The sequence below is a fragment of the Desmodus rotundus genome, chromosome 10 (genome assembly GCF_022682495.2).
Source record: "Desmodus rotundus isolate HL8 chromosome 10, HLdesRot8A.1, whole genome shotgun sequence".
NCBI lineage: Eukaryota > Metazoa > Chordata > Mammalia > Chiroptera > Phyllostomidae > Desmodus > Desmodus rotundus.
Window position 1 is genome coordinate 62,010,926 of NC_071396.1, and position 23,951 is coordinate 62,034,876.

Below are 23,951 nucleotides of genomic sequence, written 5' to 3' on the forward strand. Positions count from 1 at the left end.
ATGGCACTGTGAGGTCCAACCATTTAAAGTCCAGCCAATGTTATAAGAACAGTTTGCGCAACATTGATATAACCAGGCAGCCGAGAAGAGTGGACTGGAATGTGCATGAGTGAACAATGACAACTTCACTGTACTAGTCAGTGGGGGCCAACAGACTCCAATGAGCGAGCATGTGTACTGTGTGGCCATCATATTCAAAATGACTGAGCGAGTAGAGCAATGAATCTGCCTCAAATTTTGCATTAAGCTTGAATATTCCTCTGCAGAAACTATTGAGATGATTCAGAAGGCCAGAGCTATGGGCAACTGGTGAATGGCAGCTTCATCATAACAATACGCCCACCCATGCTCATGCATCACATCTCGGGCAGAGTTTTTTGGTGAAACATCAAATCACCCAGGTGACTCAGCCCCCCTACAGCCCAGATTTGGCACCCTGTGACTTCTGGCTTTTCCCCAAACTAAAGTCACCTTTGCAAGGGAAGAGATTTCAGACCATCGATGATATTCAGGAAAATAACGATGCAGCAGCCAATGGCAATTGGGAGAACTGTGTGAGGTCCCAAGATGCCTACTTTGAAGGGGACTGAGGCATCATTGTCCTATGTACAATGTTTCTGGTATCTTGTATTTTCTTCAATAAATGCCTCTATTTTTCATATTGCATGGCTGGATACGTTCTGGAGAGACCACATGCATATACATATCACGTGTAAAACTTTTTTAAAGTTTCTAAAAACAATCTTAGCCTTACTAATATGTGAACTATATTCTATCTTATCTTCTATTGCAGATCACTTTTAAGTGCTGGTTGTGACCTAGTAAGATGATTTCATCGACCACCAATGAGTTGTGATCTGCAGTTCTAAAACACTGGTCTGGGCACTTAATTAATTAATAACTATTAATGAATGATTAACTGCACAATATCAGTTGTCACCTCTTTGCCCACATATCCTTCTAGCCTGTAGAACAGAGCAAATTCTACTCTCTAGTGAGACCCTAGGGTGTCCTGAAGGACTTCTCTTCATAGCACTTCCCTGAAAGACTCGTAGACTAACCAGAAAGCAGAAAGGTGCTAACTGTTCTCTGATGCAGCTAAATAGAACTCACTCTATCTGCACTATCTGTGCATAAACTTTTTGGATAAAGTCTGGGATCCAGTATTCTCAAGTAATTTAATGAAAACACATTCTACTGCTAAAAAATATTTGCCTTTGGCTTTCACTGCTTTGATAAGCTTATAAGTGGCCATAAACTTATAAGCACTGTTTTGCACTCTAAAGCAGGAAGGATTCAGATTCAGCAGATCTGCAGTGAGCCCCAAGAGTCTGCATTTCCAAGCTACCAAGGGGATGCCTATGTGGTTGGTAGTCCAGCAACAATGGGCAACACAGCCCTGGGTGGTTACAGATCAAGGCATCCTGTCTTTAACATACCCCCTCAACCAATGATGTGTGTTCAAATACAGAGCAGATCCCTTGGCAGAGAGCACCTTCTATGAAGGCAGTTGTTTAGGTGATATCTACAAGCATGTTACTCTGGGCTTCAGCCAATGGCAGCCCATCAGTTGTGATGATGGAAAGAGCCATCTGGGAGGAGTAAAGGACAGCACCCAAGTGAAGAGTAAAATAACTCAGAAAGGAAACTAACTTGAGAAACAGGACAAGGCCTAGTGTAGAAACTATAATCCATCAAAGCATGAAAAGAGAACATCTATTTGGAAGTAACTCATATACTACAAACGTGGATACACTGAAAATGAGCTGTGCCTGTCAAATGGGCTTATTAGGGCTCCAGCAGGCTGGAAAACATATATTAATGGTGAAATCATCATTTTAAAAAATGTCCATTACCCTATTTTATTTGAAAGAAACACATACGCTCCAAATATTCCCATTTTAATTGGTAATTTTAAATGAAAATAGATACATATTTAGAGTACCTCATTAGGGGTCAAGTTTAGAACATGTCTGATTGTAAAGACTTATAGACAATTGCTTATATTATGTCATAGTTTTTATTGTGTGTGGTTTGTTTTTGTTTTTTTTTAGTATGGTCATTGCTTCTTTTTATTTTTTTTAAATTTTTATTGTTATTCAATTACAGCTGTATGCCTTTTCTCTCCTTCCCTCTCCCCACCCCAGCTGAACCCACCTCCCTCCCCCACCCCCAACATCCCCCCTGATTTTGTCCATGTGTCCTTTATAATAGTTCCTGCAATCCCCTCTTCCCACTGTCCCCACCCCACTCCCCCCTGGCCACTGCTAGACTGTTCCCAACCTCAATGTCTCTGGTTGTATTTTGTTTGCTTTTTTCTTCTATTGATTATGTTCCAGTTAAGGGTGAGATCATATGGTATTTGTCCCTCACCGCCTGGCTTATTTCACTTAGCATAATGCTCTCCAGTTCCATCCATGCTGTTGCAAAGGGTATAAGCTCCTTCTTTCTCTCTGCTGCGTAGAATTCCATTGTGTAAATATACCATAGTTTTTGGATCCACTCATTTGCTGATGGGCACTTAGGTGGCTTCCAGTACTTGGCTATTGTAAATTGCGCTGCTATGAACATTGGGGTTCACAGGTTCTTTTGGATTGGTGTTTCAGGGTTCTTAGGGTATAATCCCAGCAGCGGAATTGCTGGGTCAAAGGGCAGTTTCATTTTTAGTTTTGTGAGGAAATTCCATACTGTTTTCCACAGTGGCCTCACCAGTCTCCATTCCCACCAACAGTGCACTAGGGTTCCCTTTTCTCCGCATACTCTCCAACATTTGTTTGTGGATTTGTTTATGTTGGCCACTCTGACTGGTGTGAGATGGTACCTCATTGTGGTTTTAATTTGCATCTCTCTGATGGCTAGTGATGCTGAGCATCTTTTCATATGTCTCTGTGCCCTCTGTACGTCTTCCTTGGAGAAGTGTCTGTTCAAGTCCTTTGCCCATTTTTTAATTGGGTTGTTTGTCTTCCTGGAGTGCAGTCATGTGAGTTCTTTATATATTTTGGAGATAAGGCCCTTGTCTGAGGTTACCTCACTCTTCTTATTTTGTAAGAATAGTGACTTTATACCATTCTTAGAAAGCATTTTCTACATGAGATCATCAAGAAGTAACTACTGGAATTGAAATTCTACACATTTGGAGGCCAATATTAACCAACTAAAGTCTGGAAATGCCATTCTACACGCTACTGAATTAATAAGAGTAAAAATAATCCCAGAAAAAAGCAAAACCTCCACTAGTACAGCCTATCTATGTGAAGTCATGCAGTCTTTCATCATTTTTATGGGAAGACTTTACCATAAGTCTTGACTAAGTTTTTACTTATCTACCATAAGACTTTACTAAGAAGACTGCACAGAACACTGTAAACTGATTTGCTAGTTTCCATACTTGCTGCCAAACTTCCACTTCTGAAAAAAACAATTTCAATTTTTTAAAAAGTACAAAGCTAATCTTCTAGTACTTCACATAGTCCAATTTATCCTGAATGTAGGATAAAAACTTAAAAGAAAAGGTTTCAATCTTTGGCAAATAATGCAAATGGTAATTTATTGTCTTTATTTTTTAAATCACTACATTGTCTCAGAATCATTTCCTCCTTTGAGTTCTGGATTTAAAACATGCCCACTGCCAAACAACGAACTTGTTAGAAGCCAAAGTTTAGTTATTTTAAGGAATTTATTACCTTTTATCTGAAGGAGTTCTCATGAAAATCCTTCCAAACCACTAACTTTGTTAAGAATTTTTACAGGTTTACAATAGAATACTGCATAGCTTCTAAACATTTTAGGATTTTACTGTATGCATTACTTTAGCCTTTAAGAAATCAGTACAATCTAAAATTAATGACATAGGTAAGAGAAAGGGAAGCAAAAAGGGGGAAAGCATGAAATGACGTTAGTGTAGCAAAGCCTCTTAAGGGGAAAATCAAGCTATGAGTGCAGTATGCTTCAGCTGCTAAGTATTAGAAGAGTAATTTTGAAAGCATAACACTTTACAACTACTGACTTATTAAAATATCACCTTTCCTTGGTGTCTTCAACAGTAAATTCAAATATGCATAAAAAGACCAATAAGCACCATGTTTTCAGGTCCTCAGATGAAATTAAGTCCCTCTTGGGCAGAATCCTAACACCTAGGTAATTCAAATAACTGGAATAAGTGTGAAAAGGAAAAGAATTACAACCACAAGACCTTAATACACAATATGATTGGCCAACTTCCTAATTACAATGGCTGCCTGGAGCAAGAAGGAAAGGGGATATGAAAGAAAGGTCAAGTCAAAAGAAGAAAGCAAGAAGAAGGGGGCCAAAGGGGAGAGGAGGGTGAAAGAAGAAATTGAGGCACAGGAAGAAGAATGGACTGAGAGGAAAGGCAATGAGTCAGCACTGTCTGCAGTCCATCAAGAGAGATATAAAATATTCTCCCATGTGACAATGAAAACAAAGGAAATTGGTACAACACCGTGGACTTGGTCTTAAGAGGAAAACTTCTCCACACACAAACTGAAAAGTACATAAATACAAAAAGCTTTGTGAAAGAATGCACTGGTCTGTGATTACTCAAATTAAAACTCAGAATAAAACAGTGACTCAAAATCTATGTAAGTTCTCACTATAAGGCAAGCTGTTACCATGGGCCCCAGGAAATGCTTATGGGTGGGTGGGTGGTCTTCACTATACCAGTCAAGTGAGGTCCCAGTACCTGGGATGGGCTTCAACATTCCAGGAAGCAAAGGACAAGAATGAACAAATGCATACTACATCAGAAGTGAGGTTTGCTAATCTCAAGCCATATGGCAGTAGGAGCTAGAGCTGAGCAAAAACAGACAGCTCCTCTCAAGCAGGTGCACACTGCACAGGTTTTTAGAAAGTGAATTACCATGCACAAGCTATCCTCCTGGAAAACTTCACAATCCTGATAAAACTGCCCTGATTCTTCTCAAATCCCACCACAACATGTGACAGGTGGAACTGGTGCTGCTGGTTTCAAAATAAGTAACAGCCCAGTCTTATGGTAACAGTTAATTCTGCAGGCCTGTTTACATACAGGAAATATACCCACACAACTCTAGTGACTGGAAGAAGAGTTTTCAAAAGTACCAAACATTTCTCTGATAATTTAAAAGTGTATGACTCTACATAATCTTGTGTAAAAAATGTTTCTAATACATTTAATCATTTGGCCCTTTGAAGTCAAAATACATTTTGCAAATACAGATATAACTGAAGACTGCTCTGCAATTTTAGAAGTCTTCTTTATATTCAGAATTTCAGTCTAAGGATATTTTTACCAACTTCCCCCTTGCCACAGATACCTTGTTGATTACAGCCAAGACATAAGTGGAACTTTGGAAATAGTGTTATAATAGGAAAAGATTCCATGTGAAAGTGAATCTATCTTTCAGTTAACATAGGTTTTCATTCTCATTGAAAGGTAAAAATCACAACTTTTAGTATAGCTCTTACTCAGAATTCTGTTCACTTCAGTTCTACACCAACTCAGTGACTTGCCACCCTTTGAGGTTCTGATCAAACTGTACCTAACACCCTGAAGGCAACTCCAAGGTGTAGAGTGGAAACAGGGCTCCAGGGATGTGACCAGGAGTCTAGCCAGGACTTCAGGGCTGGGCTCCCTATAAAGTGGCTCCCTTCCCTCCACGTAAAAGATATTGCCAGCTACCAACCCAATATAAATGCCACTTCAGCAGCTTTTCTTTGATCTAAGAGGATCATTTGGCCAATTAAAGAATAACTCATTCCCAGTCATGCCCAGTAGAATTCAAGAACTGGAGAAGGCAGCCATCAGAGACCCTCAGAATTCCTTCCACCTCTGGACCCAGAAGTATCACACAAGAAAGAAAAGAAAAAGAAAAACCCTGAGGTTGGTGCCTTCCTCAGTTTGTGGCATTCATTTATCTCCAAGACTATTCCTGCAGACAACTGTATTGAGTCTGAGGCACCAGGCTTTATGCAGAAAGAATAAAGCACATGCCCTGCCCTCTAGGAGGCAGAGGTCTACTAATGAAAATATAACCGGGTAGCAGAATGATTTAACTATGCATAGCAAAATGGCCTTTTGTGTTTCTGGGTCCAAAGAGGAGGGTGAGGTATGGATAAATGCTACCCGCAACTTGACCTACAGAATAACTACAGCAAAAGTGCCCAGCATTCTTTTTTTAAAGTATATTTTATTGATTATGCTATTACAGTTGTCCCTATTTTTCCTCTTTTGTCCAGCTCCACCCAGTACCACAACCCCACTCCCTTAGACAATCCCCACATCATTATTTATGTCCATGGGTCATGCATATAAGTTCTTGGTTTCTCCATTTCCTATACCATACTTTACATCCCCATGACTATTCTGTAACTACTAATTTGGGCTTCTTAATCTTTTCACCTTTTCATATATTCCCCCAGACCTCCTCCTATCTGGCACCAGAAAACCATTCTCCATAGCTATGATTCTGTTTCTGTTCTGCCTCTTTGCTTAGTTTTTTAGCTTCAATTGTTGATAGATGTGTATTTGTTGCCACTTTATTGTTCACAGTTTTGATCTTCTTTTTCTTAAATAAGTTCCTTTAATACTTCATATAACGGTTCGTTGATGGTGATCTCCTTTAGTTTTTTTCTTGTCTGGGAAACTCTTTATCTTCCCTTCGATTCTAAATGATAGAGTAATCTTAGATGTAGGTCCTTGCCTTTCATGACTTCAAATACTTCTTTCCAGCCCCTTCTTGCCTGCAATGTTTCTTTTGAGAAATCAGCTGACAGTCTTTTGGAAACTCCCTTGTAGGTAACTACCTGCTTTTATCTTGCTGCTTTTATGATTCCCTCTTTAAGTTTTGGCATTTTGATTATGATGTGTCTTGGCTTAGGCCTCTTTGCATCCATCTTGTTTAAGATTCTCTGTGCTTCCTAGACTTGTATGTCTATTTCCCTCACCAAATTAGGGATTTTTTTTTCATTATTGTTTCAAATAGAGTTCCAATTTCTTCCTCTTTCTCTTCTCCTTCTGAGAAGATGTTGCAAATGTTGGTACACTTGAAGTTGTCCAAGAGGCTCCTTATACTATACTTGTTTTGTTTTAGATTTTTTCATTTTTTTCTTCTTGCTGTTCTGGTTGGTTGTTTTTGCTTCCTTTATGTTCCAAATCATTGATTCAATTCTCGGCTTCATCCACTATACTGCTAATTCCCTGTAAATTGTTGTTTATTTAAATTAGTGTATCCTTCAATTCTGACTGTATCTTTTTTATGCTCTTAAGGTACTAAGTTCCTCAAGCATCCTTATAACCACTGTTTTCAACTCTGCATGTGAAACATTGCTTATCTCTATTTTGTTTAGTTCTTTTTCTGGAGCTTTGATCTCTTCTTTCATTTGGGCCATGTTCCTTTGTCTCCTCATTTTGGCAGCCTCTATGTATTACGTGGAGCTGCTATGACCCAGTCTTGGTAGTGTGGCTTAATGTAGTAGATGTCCTGGGTGTCCAGTAGCACAACCTGCCCTATCATCCAAGCTGGGCACTCAAGGTGTACCCTCTGTGTGAACTGAGTTCACCTTCCTCTTGTAGTTGAGCCCTGATTGCTATTGGCAGGTCAATGGGAGGGATTTGCCCAGGCCAGTCACCTGTAAGGACTGGCTGTGACCACTGACCACCGATCTCCACTCTCCATGGAGGATCGATCAGCTGTGCAGAGGCCCACTCCATAGAGCAGGGCTTACTTCAGCAGGGCTCTGGTATATGCTCTGTCTGGGGCCACTTGGCATAAGTTATAAAATGATCCTCAGCTGGCTCCTGTTGTGCTGGGCTTGGAGGTGCCCTAGTGAGACCAGGCTGTGAACCAAGGCTAGCTGCTGCTACTGCTGTGTCTGGGGCTACTTAGCAAGGTACAGGGGCTCACTCAGGCCAGCTGCTGCTTGTTTGACAGGATTTAGAAAAGTCAAAAGCAGAGCCAAGACAAGTCATTTGTATGGAAAAGCCACTGTTAATTGTTTGGGTGGGCCCATAGTTGGGTGGGACAGAGTCTCAGAGATTCACCAGGGTGGGACAAACAGTGTGAGCCAGGTTGATGGAGTCTGAGATATGGTGCCTGCCATACTCCGTGGCTCTGTGAGGGAAGAGCTCAGAAGAGGTGCAATAGCCTCTGCTAACAGTTCTGTTTTGGAGAAAGCTGTCCCCCAGTGCTCACCTTGATGCCAGACACTTCAGTTCCATCATGTATGCCACTGATGCCTTTCAAGCTGCTTCCCCACTGCTGTAGCTCAGTGGGAATGAGTCTGAGTAAGTCTGTATGAAGGCCCTTTAAGAGGAACTGCTTCTGGCTCCAGAAGTTTCTTCCAGTGACTCAATCTCCACTGCTTTTTACAGCTGGAAGCCATGGGGACTTATTCTCCTGTCAATGGAACCATGGGCTGGGGGGCCTGGTATGGGGCTGGGACCCCTTGCTCCTGAGATAATTCTCCTGATTTTTACCCACCACATGTGGGTGTGGGACCAGCCCATTCCACATCTCCATGTCTCAGCCCCTCCTACCAGTCTGGATGGATGTGGTTTCTTCTTTAATTCTGTTGTTGGAGGACCTCCACTCAACTGGATTTCTGCCAGTTCTGGGTGATGGTTGTTTTGGGTTTTTTAAATTATTTTATTTTTGTTCATTACAGTTGTCTGAATTTTCCCCCCATCTCTCCCCCACCCATAGTTTAGTTTTAATTTTGATGTGGTTGTGTGAGGAGGCAAGCCATGTTTACCTAGGCTGCCATCTTGGAGATCCTCTTTCCACCCAGCATTCTTATTAAAACACACACTCTTGGGCACCATCTCAGCTCCCCTTAGTCAGAATCTCTTTGGGGGGAGTATAGGAATCTGCATTTTTAACAAGCTCCTTAAATAATTCCTAAATATACCAACATTCATAAACATTTGAGTTTAGAGACCTAAGCTCAACTCATCTATATGAGGGAGAAAGGAGGCTTTATGTTTAGAGGCTGCAGGAGAAGAGGTAGAGGAGATGGAGACTGAGGAGCAGGCTGAAAAGGCTCTATGGAGGATGGAGCTCAAAGCAGCCAAGCAAGACTAGCAGGGGTGGTTGGCACCTCTATCTGCTGTGAGTTCAGCAGACTCTGACTGGGCACCAAGCAATTGCTTGATTCATAAGTAGATCAGCAATAACAAGGAAGTGGGTGCAGCAGGTAACTGACAAGTCCTGGGGTGAACACTGCATCCTCAAAAGACTGATATGAGCTATCTTATCTTTCTTGGTGAGACAGGGTTCAAATGAGATTTTTTTTTCCCCTTCAATTTTTTAAAATATATTTTATTGATAATCTTACAGTTGTCCCAATTTTCCTCCTTGGCCGGCCTCTGCCTGGTACCCCCATTCCCTCCAGCAATCCCCTCCCTTAGTTCATGACCATGGGTCATGCATATAAATTCTTTGGCTTCTCCATTTCCTATACTGTTCTTAACAACCCCCTATCCTGTACCTACCAATTTGTACTTCTTAATCCCTGCACCTTATCTCTCATTCTCCTCCTTCCCCTCTTAGATGATAATCCTCCAAATGATCTCCATATCTATGATTCTGTTCCTGTTCTGCTTCTTTGCTTAGTTTGTTTTTTAGATTCAGTTGTTGATAGTTGTAAATTTGTTGCCATTTTAATGTTCATAGGTTTGATCTTTTTCTCATATAGTTCCCTTTAACATTTCATATAATAATGGCTTGGTGATGATGAACTCCTTTAGTTTTACCTTGTCTGGGAAGCACTTTATCTGCCCTTCAATTCTTAATGATAGCTTTGCTGGATAGAGTAATTAGCTTGTAGGTCCTTGCTTTTCATCACTTTGAATACTTCTTGCCAGTCTGTTCTCACCTGCAAAGTATCTTTTGAGAAATCAGCTGACAGTCTTATGGAAACTCCTTTGTAAGTAATTCTCTTCTTTTCTCTGCTGCTTTTAAGAATCTCTCTTTATCTTTAAACTTTGGCATTTTAATTATGATGTGCCTTGGTGTGATCTTCTTTGTGTCCAACTTGTTTGGGACTCTCTGCTTCCTGGACTTCCATGTCTATTTCCTTCACCAAATTAGGGAAGTTTTCTTTTGTTATTTTTTCAAATAAGTTTTCTTTTTTTAATATATTTATTGATTATGCTATTGCAGTTGTCCCATTTCCCGCCCCTCACTCCACTCCATCCTGCCCATCCCCTCCCTCCCACATTCCCCCCCTATAGTTCATGTCCATGGGTCATACTTATAAGTTCTTTGGCTTCTACATTTCCTACACTATTCTTACCCTCCCCCTGTCTATTTTCCACCTATCATTTATGCTACTTATTCTCTGTACCTTTCCCCCTTCTCTCCCCCTCCTGCTCCCCTATTGATAACCCTCCATGTGATCTCCATTTCTGTGGTTCTGCTCCTGTTTTACTTGTTTGCTTAGTTTGCTTTTGTTTTTGTTTTAGGTGTGGTTGTTAATAACTGTGAGTTTGCTGTCATTTTTACTGTTCATATTTTTTAATCTTCTTTTTCTTAGATAAGTCCCTTTAACATTTCATATAATAAGGGCTTGGTGATGGTGAACTTCTTTAACTTGACCTTATCTGAGAAGCACTTTATCTGCCCTTCCATTCTAAATGATAGCTTTGCTGGATACAGTAATCTTGGATGTAGGTCCTTGCCTTTCACGACATGGAATACTTCTTTCCAGCCCCTTCTTGCCTGTAAGGTCTCTTTTGAGAAATCAGCTGACAGTCTTATGGGAACTCCTTTGTAGGTAACTGTCTCCTTTTCTCTTGCTGCTTCTAAGATTCTCTCCTTCTGTTTCATCTTGGGGAATGTAATTATGATGTGCCTTGGTGTGTTCCTCCTTGGGTCCAATTTCTTTGAGACTCTCTGAGCTTCCTGGACTTCCTGGAAGTCTATTTCCTTTGCCAGATTGGGAAAGTTCTCCTTCGTTATTTGTTCAAATAAGTTTTCAATTTTTTATTCTTCCTCTTCTCCTTCTGGCACCCCTATAATTTGGATGTTGGAACGTTTCAAGATGTCCTGGAGGTTGCTAAGCCTCTCCTCATTTTTTAAAATTCTTGTTTCTTCATTCTTTTCTGGTTGGATGTTTCTTTCTTCCTTTTGGTCCACACCATTGAGTCCCAGTTTCCTTTGCATCACTACTGGTTCCCTGTACATTTTCCTTTGTTTCTCTTAGCATAGCCTTCATTTTTTCATCTAGTTTTCGACCAAATTCAACCAATTCTGTGAGCGTCCTTATTACCAGCATTTTGAACTGTGCATCTGATAAGTTGGCTATCTGTTCGCTGCTTAGTTGAATTATTTCTGGAGTTCTGAAGTGTTCTGTCATTTGGGCCATTTTTTTTTTGTCTTGGCTCGCCAGTTACGTAAAGGGGCGGAGCCTTAGGTGTTCACTGGGGGCGGGGTAACACTGTTCCCTGCACTGTGACGCTGTACGTGGGGGAGGGGCCGAGAGGGAGCAATGGTGCTTGCTCTGCTCTCCACTGGATTTTAGTCACTCCCTCTGCTACCGACAATCAAACTAGGCCCCTCTGGTGCTGGTTCCCGAGTGGGTGGGCTTGTGCACACTCTTGCCCCTGTGGGTCTCTCCAACGACCTCTCCTGTGAGGCTGGGAGTTTCTCCTGCTGGCCCCCCAACCCCCATGGGTGTTTTCAATCAGAGGTTTGAGGCTTTATTTCCCTGTGCTGGAACTCTGGGTTGTAGGGTGTGCTTCGCTCCCTGCCGTTCCTCCTGGTTTATCTATGCGCAAATGTTGGGCCGCAGGGTGCTACCCGCCACACTGCCTGCCCCGTTCTCCGCCACTCTGAGTCCGGCCCTCTCAGTTTATCTGTGCGCAAATGTAGGGCCATAGGGTCTGCTAGTGGTCAGACTGCCTGCCCTGTTCGTCCCACACTCCGCCAGTCTTGGTCGCCAGTCTTGGTCCTGCCACGGCAACGAGAGTCCTCTCCACCCCGGCTGCCCATCTCTGCCCCTGCTACTGGTCTGGATGAATGTTTATTTTTTATTTCCTTGGTGTCAGACTTCCTTGCTGTTCGATTTTCTGTCAGTTCTGGTTGTGCGAGGAGACGCAGTGTGTCTACCTACACCTCCATCTTGGTTCTCCTCAAATCAAATGAGATTTAATTGCTCTAGAAAAGTAGAGATGTAGCATGCCTTGTTCTTGAGTGCCATGGAACAATTCACACTATTACACATTTCAACAAGTTAAGATAGGCCCAGAAACACCTCTCTTGAGTGATATCCATACTACACTAATGGAGGAGGGTGGCATTCCAGACACAGGAGCTGGGAGGGGCATGGTCTGTTGGGTGTCACTAGAGAAATAGGGTGAAGTAAGATAGGAGGCTGGAGACAGAGACCCAGGCCACTGTGACCCTGTGGCCACACAGGCAATTCTGGTATTTACCTTTTGAAGCAAGGCAGTGACTGGTCAGCTGTGTGGGCTAGGTAACTGGAGTGGTGGTTCTCAAAGAGGGTCCCAGACCAGCAGCCTCAGATCCCCTGGGAACATGTGAGAAATGCAAAGTCTCAGGTTCCACTCCACACCTGCCAAGGAGCCTCCAGCTGATTCTGACACACACTGAAGTCTGAGACACTCTGCCTGAAAGCACAGGGAATGACATATGAGGATGGGAGAGAGAAATAAGAGATTGAAGGCAGAGCAATCTGTCCAGGGGCTGTTACAAAAGTTCAAGCAAGAAATGCTGAGACTCTAAGGCAGTAACTACATGTAAGAATGGAAAGACATGTGAGAAAAAAAAAAGTAAAATCGTAGGACATGGTGATATGAAAATTGAATGTGCAGAGAGGATGGGGAGGAGCCAGAATAAGTCCAGGTTCCTGGCTTGGGTAACCAACTTTAAATCAGGTAAAAGAAAAAGAGCTTTTATATCATTTTACAGATAAATCTACCAACGTCTGCCTCAACCTTGAAACACTCAAGTCTGTTTATAAGCCACATTGGAATTTTCCAGACTCAGGAAGACTGTGTTTTAAATGCTTTTCTAAAACAGCACAATTGTGAAATACACCCATGTGATTTCTTCAGATGCATTCTTCAACTACATTTTTCAGCAATGCATCTTGGAAAGCTTTATAAACAAAAATGAATCCAGATTCAAAGTACTGGGAAAAAGGAAAGGCTATAGAGAAATTATTTCACACTATCCAAAGCACAGCCATTTGCAGAGAAAAGTATTATACAATGCTCAGCGCCCATCACAATTTTGAATACAAACAAGGTAGAGTGTCTAACACAAAACATATGTTAAAGCTTTCTCTGCCCCAAAATGTTATTTACCTACGTTATTAGGCTTGAAATATTTATGAAAAAAACATCCATTCTTAATTAGCTACACTCATAAAGGACATTGTATAATTGAATGACAGCAAAAATCATTCATCCATGGCTTTATAAAATGTTTTTATATTTTTCCTGAAATACGGGTATGTTTAATGATCTAGATATTCCCTTTTAAAAAGCAGCAAGATGCACTCTAGGGATGTGACCCAGGGCACTGAGGTCACATCCTCAGGCCTTTACAGGCCTGTCCCGCCCTATCCTTCCCTAAGCAGCTTAACAAACAACAGCCATCCTCTTAAGTTATACAGGACTTTACCCCCCTAAGAGCGCCTGTTCTTTGAAATGGCATCCAACTGACCAACAGTAGTGCAGGGCCTACTAGGGAAGAAGTGGGGTCTGATCTACCACAGGAGAGACAGGGGACTGTGCACCCCTCCCTTACTCCTTCACAGCACACTAAGACCCCCTCCCACACTATCATCCTTTCAACAACTGCCTTACAGGCTTAGTCCAGAGTTATATTACAGTTTCCCCCCAATTCTAAAGTTGTACTGACTACTTGATTAAATGTAGTAAGATTACTAATATGGGAGAAGCCGAAGTTCAGCTGTAACTCAGTAAGGACCTTCAGATAGAGAGGCAGTATAGTAAAATGGACCTGGGTCCTCACTTACAATCATTAACAAACACTTAGGTTAGGCCAGCCACTTATTAAGCACTTTACATTATTCTGACAGTCTTAATAGATGAGTGGATCAAAAACCTTGTGGTACATTTATACAATGGAATGCTATGCAGCAGAAAGAAAAAAGGGACTCCTACCTTTTAAAACAGCATAGATAGAACTGGAGAATATTATGCTAAGTGATATAAGCCAGTCGGTGAAAGACAATACCATATGATCTCACCTATAAGAGGAATCTAATGAACAAAATAAGCTAACAAACAAAATAGAACCACAGGCATGGAAAGATGGAATAGACTGACAGTGACCAGAAGGGATAATGGTGGAAAGAAGGGGAAGGGACTAGTTAACGAACATGTATGAGTGATCCATGGACATGGACAACAATGTGGGGATTGAGTGTGGAAGTGGGGGGTGGGATAGGCAGAGGAGGGCAAAGGGGGGAACATTAGGATAACTGTAATAGAATAACAATTTTTAAATCTTTAAAAAAAGAACTCTATGAAGTGAGTAATAGTACTACCAACATTTTCCTCCTGTACATGGGGAAAATGAGGCACAGGAAGGTCAAGTGAATCATACAAGATCACTCAACTGGGAATGTTCACAGCTGAGATTTGAACCAGTGAGATTGTAGGAAGTGCCTCTCTCCTGCCTTCATGAGCCTGGGTCTCTTCACCTAGTGCCCTTGCTGGTCTCTCCATGCTGCTGCTGTGAGATCTGTTGGAAAGCAGACAGGAAGGCTGGCACATGGCCCTCAGGAGTGCACACCATGGGCATTGCTCAGAGTTCATTTCCTATGTATGAAACTCCATGTGGGTCCTCCCATCCCCAAAGTGTCACCCATTTCCTTACAACCTCCTTGTTCTCTCTGGCCTGTTGCATGTGCAGTACTATAGCCATGGTCTTCCCTGCGCCCCCTTCCCTGAACTTCCTAATGCACACACAACACAAATTTTGCACACAGGCCTGGAATGACACTGTGGCCGGAGAAGCCACACCTCTCAGGCAGTCTTCAGTATAAAAGGAGGTCTTTACAAATCCTGGAGCTCATCCTTGAAATTCAAAATTAGTATAGAAACCCTAAGTTTCCAACCACAAGGTTAATTTACAGGTAGGCTTCTCACTAGCTCTGTGGACCTAATCAGCATCGCCTGGAGGATGCAGCTGCTAAAACACCCCCAAAAGTTTTCAAGGTTGAAGTGTGAAATGAACAGCAAAGATCTCTAGCCCACAAATTGAAATGAACTAGGATTTTCACAAACATCTGTTGTAGTCTACATTGTCCCAGAGAGAGCATTTTCTCCAAATCATCTTCCTACAAATGAAGAGATTCAGAGTGCTCTAATAACAGTGCAACAGGGGCCAGAAAGTCAAGTCCTTTATTGAAAAACCACATTCTTTCTTGGTAAGCAAAAGAAAATCTATCATCTAGAACACAGAACAGCAAGAACCCACTGTCTGTTTTTCCACCACTAAAGGGAATGTTGGGGCAGAGTTTTGCTGTTCATGGGAGCCAGGACTAAGTGCCCCACGATGTTAACTTCACCGATGTTCCTGTCACCTCTTCAAGTCTGCCACACCAAGACAATGCATTGTAGCTCAGCTTGGAAAGCACTCCTACCACCACTCGGTGAGCACACCTTATCAAACATAGGAACACAGAGGAGCTGTCAATTTGCCAGAAAAGAAATGGTAAAAGCAAGCTGAGCCAGCTGACCTGGAAAAGAGGAGGGTCAGGTAGGGCATAAGGGGTGTGTTCAAATATATGCAAGACCAACATGAAAGAAAAGCAAACCATACGCCAGAGGAGGCCATGGGGAGGCACATTTCAACTCTGTCTAAGGGGGTTTCCACCTGCTGCACTGTCCTCAAAATGGGCTGCATTCAGTAGTGATAAGCTCCCCATCCTCAGAAAGGTTCAAGCTAAGAATGGGTGGCTTTTTTTAGCCAAGTAACAGAACAGAGGGAACTACAGGGCACATGAGTGTGCAAGTGACCATTCAAGTCTATGAGAGAGAAGATCAGAAAAGACCAGGTAAGTTCTAGAAATATAACTACAAGAAGGGAAGGAAACAGTAACAGAAAGAATAGGAACAACAGGAACATGGCAGTGAGACAGGTGGAGGCAGAGTCCACTTCCACTCAGCACCAGTGAAACACCTAGCTGATCTGAGGAACAGAGCGAACAGCCAACAGTATTCCAGCATATATGAAGATCACAAACAAAAGATAGAGGACATTGAAAGATCTGACGACAGGAAGATCAGCAGAACTAACCTGACCGGTTGGTTTAAAGCCAGCAGAAGACGTTTTCTTTCCTCCTTTCCCCCTGAATTCCTTCTTCCTCTCTGTCCTTCTTTCTTTTTTTCCTTCTTCCTTCCATCCTTTACTCTTTTTTTATTCTTTCTTACTCCCTTCTTTTATTTATTGTTTTCTTTTAATTTTTGTTAAAATTACTTCTTATCTTGCCTCCGATCTTTCTTTATTCCTTCTTCCTACCTTCCTTCCCTTTTCTATTCCATTTTTCGCTCCTTCCCTTCTCCTTTTTTGCTTCCCCTTTCTCTTTTTCCCACAGGTGAGAAAATAAAACCTGGAGCTCTGAAAAGAACACAGTTAGACCCTGTTAGACCCATAAACATCAGCTCAAGACCAGTGAGTACAGGAGATTAAGGAGACAGCACCACTGAATCCCACAGGCATTCTACCACAGAAGTTCATACCATAAACACAGGGAGTCAGAACAGATAAATTTAAGAAGCAGAGGCTAACAAGAAGAGTCTCACAAACAATGGGAAGACAAAGAAACAATCCCCAAATGAAAGGAAAGGAGGAAGCCTCACAAAGAATGCTAACTGAAATAGAGGCAAGTCAACTATCAGATACTGAGTTCAAAGCAATGGTTATCAGAAAGCTCACTGAGCTCACAGAGAATTACCAGAAACTACAATGAATTCACTGAAAACTATATCAACATGAAAAAGGAAATAGAAACTATCAAGAAGGGCCAAGAGGAAATGAAGAATACAATTTCTGAACTGAAGAACACAGTAGAAGGAATCAAAAGCAGACTTGTTGAAGCAGAGGATCGGGTCAGTGAGTTGGAGGGCAAAGTAGAAAAAAACACCCAGAAAGAGCAAGAAAAGGAAAAGAGGCTCAGAAAGAATGAAGAGGGATTAAGGGAAATGCAGGACAACATAAAACGTAATAATATCTGTATAATAGGGATACCAGAAGGAGAAGAAGAAGAAAACATGTTTGAAAAAGTAATGATGGAAAATTTCCCTAATCTGAGGAGAGAAAAAGTCACACAAATCCAGGAAACTCAGAGAGTCCCAAACAAGAGGAACACAAAGAGGCCCACTGCAAGACACATCATAATTAAAGTGGCAAAATTCCAACACAAAGAGAGGATCTTAAAGGCAGCAAGGGAGAAACACGAAGTAACATACAAGGGAGCCCCAATAAGGTTAGCAACTGAATTCTCAATGAAAATGCTCCAAGCCAGAAGAGAATGGCAAAAAATATTCCAAGTAATGAGAACCAGAGGCCTGCAACCAAGGCTACTTTACACAGCAAGGCTCTCAATCAAGATAAAAGGCCAAAAAAGAGTTTCCCAGACAAAAGAAGTATACCAGAATATACTTCCACCAAACCAGCTCTGCAAGAGATGCTAAAGGGACTGCTTTAAGGAGAGAAAGGAAAGAGAAAGAGAGAGGAACACAGATAGGAAAAAATGGCAATGAATAACTACCTATCGATAATAACCTTAAATGTGAATGGATTAAATGCTCCAATCAAAAGACATAGAATAGCTGAATGTATAAGAAAACAAGACCCACACATATGCTGCATACAAGAGACCCATCTCAGGACAAAAGACCTTCACAGACTGAAAGTGAAGGGCTGGAAACAAATTTTCCAAGCAAACGGACACGAAAAAAAAAAAAAAAGCAGGGGTAGCAATACTCATATCAGACAAAATAGACTTCCAAAGAAGGGCCATAAAGAGAGACCCAGAAGGTCACTTCATAATACTCAAAGGAAGAATCCACCAAGAAGACATAAACATTGTAAAAATATATGCACCCAACATAGGAGCACCCAAATACATAAAGAAAATCTTGGACATCTTCAAGAAAGATATTGACAGCAACACAATTATAGTAGGGGACTTTAACACCCCACTATCAAAAATGGACAGGTCTTCCAAACAAAATATACACAAGGATATTGTGTCACTTAACAATACCCTACATGAAACGCACTTAACTGATATCTATAGAGCTTTTCATCCCAAAGAAACAAAATAAACATTCTTTTCAAGTGTACATGGAACATTTTCACAGATAGACCACATGATAGGATACAAAACAAGCCTCAAAAAATCAAGAAAATTGAAATCATATCAAGCATTTTCTCTGACCACAAGGGACTGAAACTAGAAACCAACCCCAAAGGGAAAAACCAAAACACTCAAAATCATGGAGTCTGAATAGCGTGCTACTAAATAATGAATGGGTGAAGAACAAGATTAGGAAATAAATCAAAAACTTTCTGGAAATAAATGAAAATGAACTCACAACAACCCCAAACCTATGGGACACAGCAAAGGCAGTCCTGAGAGGGAAGTTCATAGCAATACAGGCCTACCTTAAAAAGATAGAAACATTTCAAACAAACAACCTAACCCTACGCCTACAAGAACTGGAGGAACAACAACAAAGACAGCCCAGAGCAAGCAGAAGGAAGGAAATGACCAAGATCAGAGCAGAGTTAAATGACATAGAGACTAAAAGCACAATTCCAAGGATCAATGAATCCGGGAGCTGGTTCTTTGAAAAGATAAACAAAATCGACAAGCCTTTCAGTAGGCTCATCAAGAAAAAAAGAGAGAGGATCCAAATAAACACAATAGAAATGAAAGAGGAGAGATTACAACTGACACCACAGAAATACAAAGGATGGTAAGAAATTACTACGAAGAACTGTATGCCAAGAAATTTGAAAACCTAGATGAAATGGACACATTTCTAGAAAAATATAATCTTCCAAAACTGAAAGAAGAAGAAGCAGAAAACCTCAACAGACCAACAACAGCAGACGAAATTGAAGCAGTAATCAAAAAACTCCCAACACACAAAAGCCCTGGACCAGATGGTTTCACAGGAGAATTCTACAAAGCATTTAAGGCAGAGCTAACCCCTATCCTTCACAGACTATTTGAAAAAATCCAAACTGATGGAAGACTCCCAAACTCTTTTTATGAAGCCAGCATCATCCTAATCCCAAAAACAGATGAAGACACAACGAAGAAAGAAAACTTCAGGCCAATATCACTGATGAACATAGACGCTAAAATTCTCAACAAAATATTGGCAAACCGCATCCGGCAATATATTAAAAAGATCATACACCATGACCAAGTGGGATTCATCCCAGGGATGCAAGGATGGTACAATATTCGCAAATCAATAAACATAATACATCACATCAACAACAGCAAAGACAAAAATCAAATGATCATATCAATAGATGCGGAAAAAGCATTTGGTAAGATACAGCACCCATTTCTGATAAAAACACTCAGCAGAGTGGGAATAAAGGGAACATCCCTCAACATAATAAAGGCCATAGATGACAAACCTACAGCCAACATCATACTCAATGGACAAAACCTTAGAGCTTTCTCACTAAGATCAGGAACAAGACAAGGATGCCTTCTCTCACCACTCCTATTGATCATAGTATTGGAAATCCTAACCACAGCAATCAGTCAAGAAAAAGAAAATAAAAGCATCCAAATTGGTAAGGAGGAAATGAAACTGTCACTGTTTCCAAATGACATGATAGTGTACGTGGAAAATCCTATAAACTCCACCAGAAAGCTACTCGATCTAATAAATGAATTTGGCAAAACAGCTGGATACAAAGTCAATACTCAGAAATCAAAGGCATTCCTGTATACCAACAATGAAACAGCAGAAACAGAAATTAGGAAAAAAATCCCATTTGATGTAGCAACAAGAAAAATAAAGTACCAAGTATAACCAAGTCTAACCAAGGAGGTAAAAGACCTGTACTTAGAAAACTACACAACACTGAAGAAAGAAATTAAGGAAGACAGAAACAAATGGAAGCATGTACCATGCTCATGGATTGGAAGAATTAACATCATCAAAATGGCCATACTACCCAAAGCAATTTATAGATTCAATGCATTCCCTATTGAAGTACCAATGACATATTTCACAGATATAGAACCAACATTTCAGAAATTCATATGGAACCATAAATGACCCCGAATAGCTGCAGCAATTTTGAGAAAAAAGAACAAAGCAGGAGGGATCACAATACCTGAAAGCAAACCGTATTCCAAGGCCACTGTAATCAAAACAGCCTGGTACTGGCATAAAAACATGCACATAGACCAGTGGAACAGAACAGAGAGCCCAGAAATAAACCCAAGTCTTTACGGTCAATTAATATTTGACAAAGGAGGCAGGAGCATAAAATGGAGCAAAAACAACCTCGTCAACAGATAGTGTTGGGAGATCTGGACAGCTACATGCAAAAAAATGAAACTCGATCTCCAACTTATGCCATACAAAAAAATAAACTCACGATGGATAAAAGACTTAAATATAAGTCGTAACACCATAAAAGTCCTTGAGGAAAACATTGGCAGGGAAATCTCAGACATTCTATGCAGCAACATCCTCAGAGACACATCCCCTAAAGCAAAGGACATAAAGGAAAGAATAAACAAATGGAACCTCATCAAAATAAAAAGCTTCTGCATGGCTAAAGAAAACAGCACTAAAATACAAAGAGAACCAACAGTATGGGAAAACGTATTTGCCAATGATACCTCAGACAAGGGCCTGATCTCCAAAATATATAAAGAACTCACACGACTCCACTCCAGGAAGACAAACAACCCAATTAAAAAATGGGCAAAGGACTTGAACAGACACTTCTCCAAGGAAGATATACAGAGGGCCCAGAGACATATGAAAAGATGCTCTGCATCACTAGCCATCAGAGAGATGCAAATTAAAACCACAATGAGGTATCATCTCACACAGGTCAGAGTGGCCAACATAAACAAATCAACAAACAAGTGTTGGAGAGGATGCGAAGAAGAGGGAACCCTAATACACTGTTGGTGGGAATGCAGACTGGTGAGGCCACTGTGGAATACTGTGTGGAATTTCCTCAGAAAACTAAAAATGGAACTGCCCTTTGACCCAGCAATTCCGCTGCTGGGATTATACCCTAAGAACCCGGAAACACCAATCCAAAAGAACCTGTGCACCCCAATGTTCATAGCAGCACAATTTACAATAGCCAAGTACTGGAAGCCACCTAACATAGTGCCCATCAACAAACAAGTGGATCCAAAAACTATGGTATATTTACACAATGGAATTCTATGCAGCAGAGAGAAAGAAAGAGCTTATACCCTTTGCAACAGCATGGATGAAACTGGAGAGCATTATGCTAAGTGAAATAAGCCAGGTGGTGAGGGACAAATACCATATGATCTCACCTTTAACTGGAACATAATAAATAGAAGAACAACGGAAACATAATATAGCCAGAGACATTGAAGTTAAGAACAATCTAACAATGGTCAAGGGGGAGTGGGGAGGGGACAGTGAGGAGAGGGGATTACAGGAACTACTATAAAGGACACATGGACAAAATCAAGGGGGAGGTTGGAGGTGGGGGAGGGAGGGGGGTTCAGCTGGGGTGGGGTGGAGGGATGGGGAGAAAGGGCACACAACTGTAATTGAATAACAATAAAAAAATAAAAAAAAAAGAATAGCAACAACAAATAACACAATATGGAGGAGGAAATAACTGATTGAGTCACATAAGTGATATATTTTAGAATTTCACCATTTCCCAATAATTCTCATATGCACACATTTGTACCAAACATGATCAAATTTGGCCAAGTTCATGTAAAACCAATACTCTTCAGCTGTTTGTCAAAAACTGATTAGACCAAGATTTGTAAAGCTCTTTAATATAAATATACTTAAATTAGTTATGACAGTACATAAAAGACAACTTTATCCAAACAATTTACTAAGGCATAGAAAGGCTTCAGAGCTCTCAACAGGGTGGCTACTGATGAGATAGAGAAGTGTGATGAGAAAGATGGTGGCTACTGGAGAAGATACTGTCTTCACAGACATCAAGAGAGCAGTCAGCTAAGACAGAGCATGTTTGCTGCTGTGATCAGAAAGAAGCTCAAGGCAGCAAAGAGTTTCATTTCTTTTTAATTTTTAATTGTTATTCTATTACAGTTGTACCATTTTCTCCTTTGCCTTCCTCTGCCCCGCACACACCCCGCTCCCAGTCAATTCCCACACTATTGTCAATGTCCATGGGTCATTCGTACATGTTCTTTGACTAGCCCCTTCCCCTTTTTTCCATCATTATGTCCCTCCTCCCACCCCTATGACCACTGTCAGTCTCTTCATGTTTCCATGTCTCTGGTTTCATGTTGCTCATTAGTTTATTCTGTTCACTAAATTCCTCTTATAAGTGAGTTCACAGGGTATTTGTTTTTCACTGACTGGCTTATTTCACTTAGCATGATAGTCTCCAGTTCCATCCCTGCAGTTGCAAAAGGAAGGAGCTCCTTCTTTCTTTCTGCTGCATAGTATTTCCATTGTATAAACGTACCATGTTTTTTGATCCACTCATCTATTGATTGGCACTTAGGCTGTTTCCAGCAGTTGGCTATTATAAATAGCGCTGCTATGAACATAGGGGAGCATAAATTCTTTTGAATTGGTGTTTTGACATTCTTAGGGTATATTCCCAGCAGTGGAATCACTGGGTCAAAAGGCAGTTTCATTTTTAATTGTTTGAGGAAATTCCATACTGTTTTCTGCAGTGGCTACACCTGCCTATATTCCCACCAACAATGCCCTAGGGTTTCCTGTTCTCTACATCCTAGCCAGCACTTGTTGTTTGTTGATTTATTAATGATGGCCATTCTGACAGGTGTGAGAAGATATCTTATCGTGGTTTTAATTTGCAAGTCTGACAGCTAGTGATGTCAGATTCTTATCATATGTCTGTGGGCCATCTGTAAATCCTCCTTGGAGAAGTGCCTGTTCAGATTTCTTTTTTTGGTGTGTCTTTACCTGGTTTTGAAATTAGAGTAATCTTGGCCTCATAAATCAATTATGGTAATCTTCCCTCTTCTTCAATTTTTTGGAATAGTTTGAGAAAGATTGGAGCTAGTTCTTTGAATGTTTCGTAACATTTGTCTGTGAAGTCTACTGTTTAGTGCTTTTGTGTGTTGGTTGACTAATTTATTACTGCTTCAATTTCACTAGTTGTTATTGTTCCATTCAGGTTTTCTGTTTCTTTGTGATTCAGTTTTAGAAGATTGCATGTTTCTAGAAATATCTATTTCATCCAGGTTATCCAATTTCTTAGCATATAGTGGTTCATAGCAATTTCTTATAATCCTTTGTATTTCTGTGGTATCAGTTGTAACCTCTTCTTTTGATTCTGAATTTATTTGTATGGGTAGAATCTTTTTTCTTGTAGAGTCTGGTTAAGGGTTTGTCAAATTTTGTTGTTTTTTAATCTATGTTATTTAATTCAGCTCTGATCTTCATTATTTCCTTCTTTCTACTAGCTCTGGGCTTTGTTGTTGTTCCTATAGTTCTTGTAGATGTTGGGTTAGGTTGTTTATTTGAGATTTTTCTATCTTGTTTAGGTAGGCCTGTATTGCTATGAACTTCCCTTTCAAAATTTCACTCTGTCCCATAAGTTTTGGGATTTTGTGCATTCATTTTCATTAGTTTCCAAATATTTTTTATTTCTCCTTGATCTCATTGTTAACCCATTCATTACTTAATAACATGTTATTCAGTCTCCATGTATTTTAATGCTTTTGAGTTT

At 40.7% G+C, this 23,951-nt stretch overlaps 1 protein-coding gene and 1 pseudogene across 7 annotated transcripts in view; one reads left to right on the forward strand and one right to left on the reverse strand.

Annotated features, from left to right (window-relative positions):
• Positions 1 to 23,951, reverse strand: part of LDLRAD4 (low density lipoprotein receptor class A domain containing 4) — a 684,091-nt gene that overhangs the window by 600,589 nt on the left and 59,551 nt on the right. Inside the window, exon 1 of one of the 7 annotated variants that reach the window (XM_045187832.3) lies at positions 12,434 to 13,122. The exons of the other annotated variants lie outside the window; for them this stretch is intronic. The gene's annotated coding sequence lies outside the window, so the exon portion shown is untranslated. Of the gene's footprint in view, positions 1 to 12,433; positions 13,123 to 23,951 lie in introns of those variants that run through there. 7 annotated transcript variants of the gene reach the window in all.
• LOC112322629 (chloride intracellular channel protein 1-like) overlaps positions 1 to 23,951 on the forward strand; it is a 97,899-nt pseudogene that overhangs the window by 35,591 nt on the left and 38,357 nt on the right.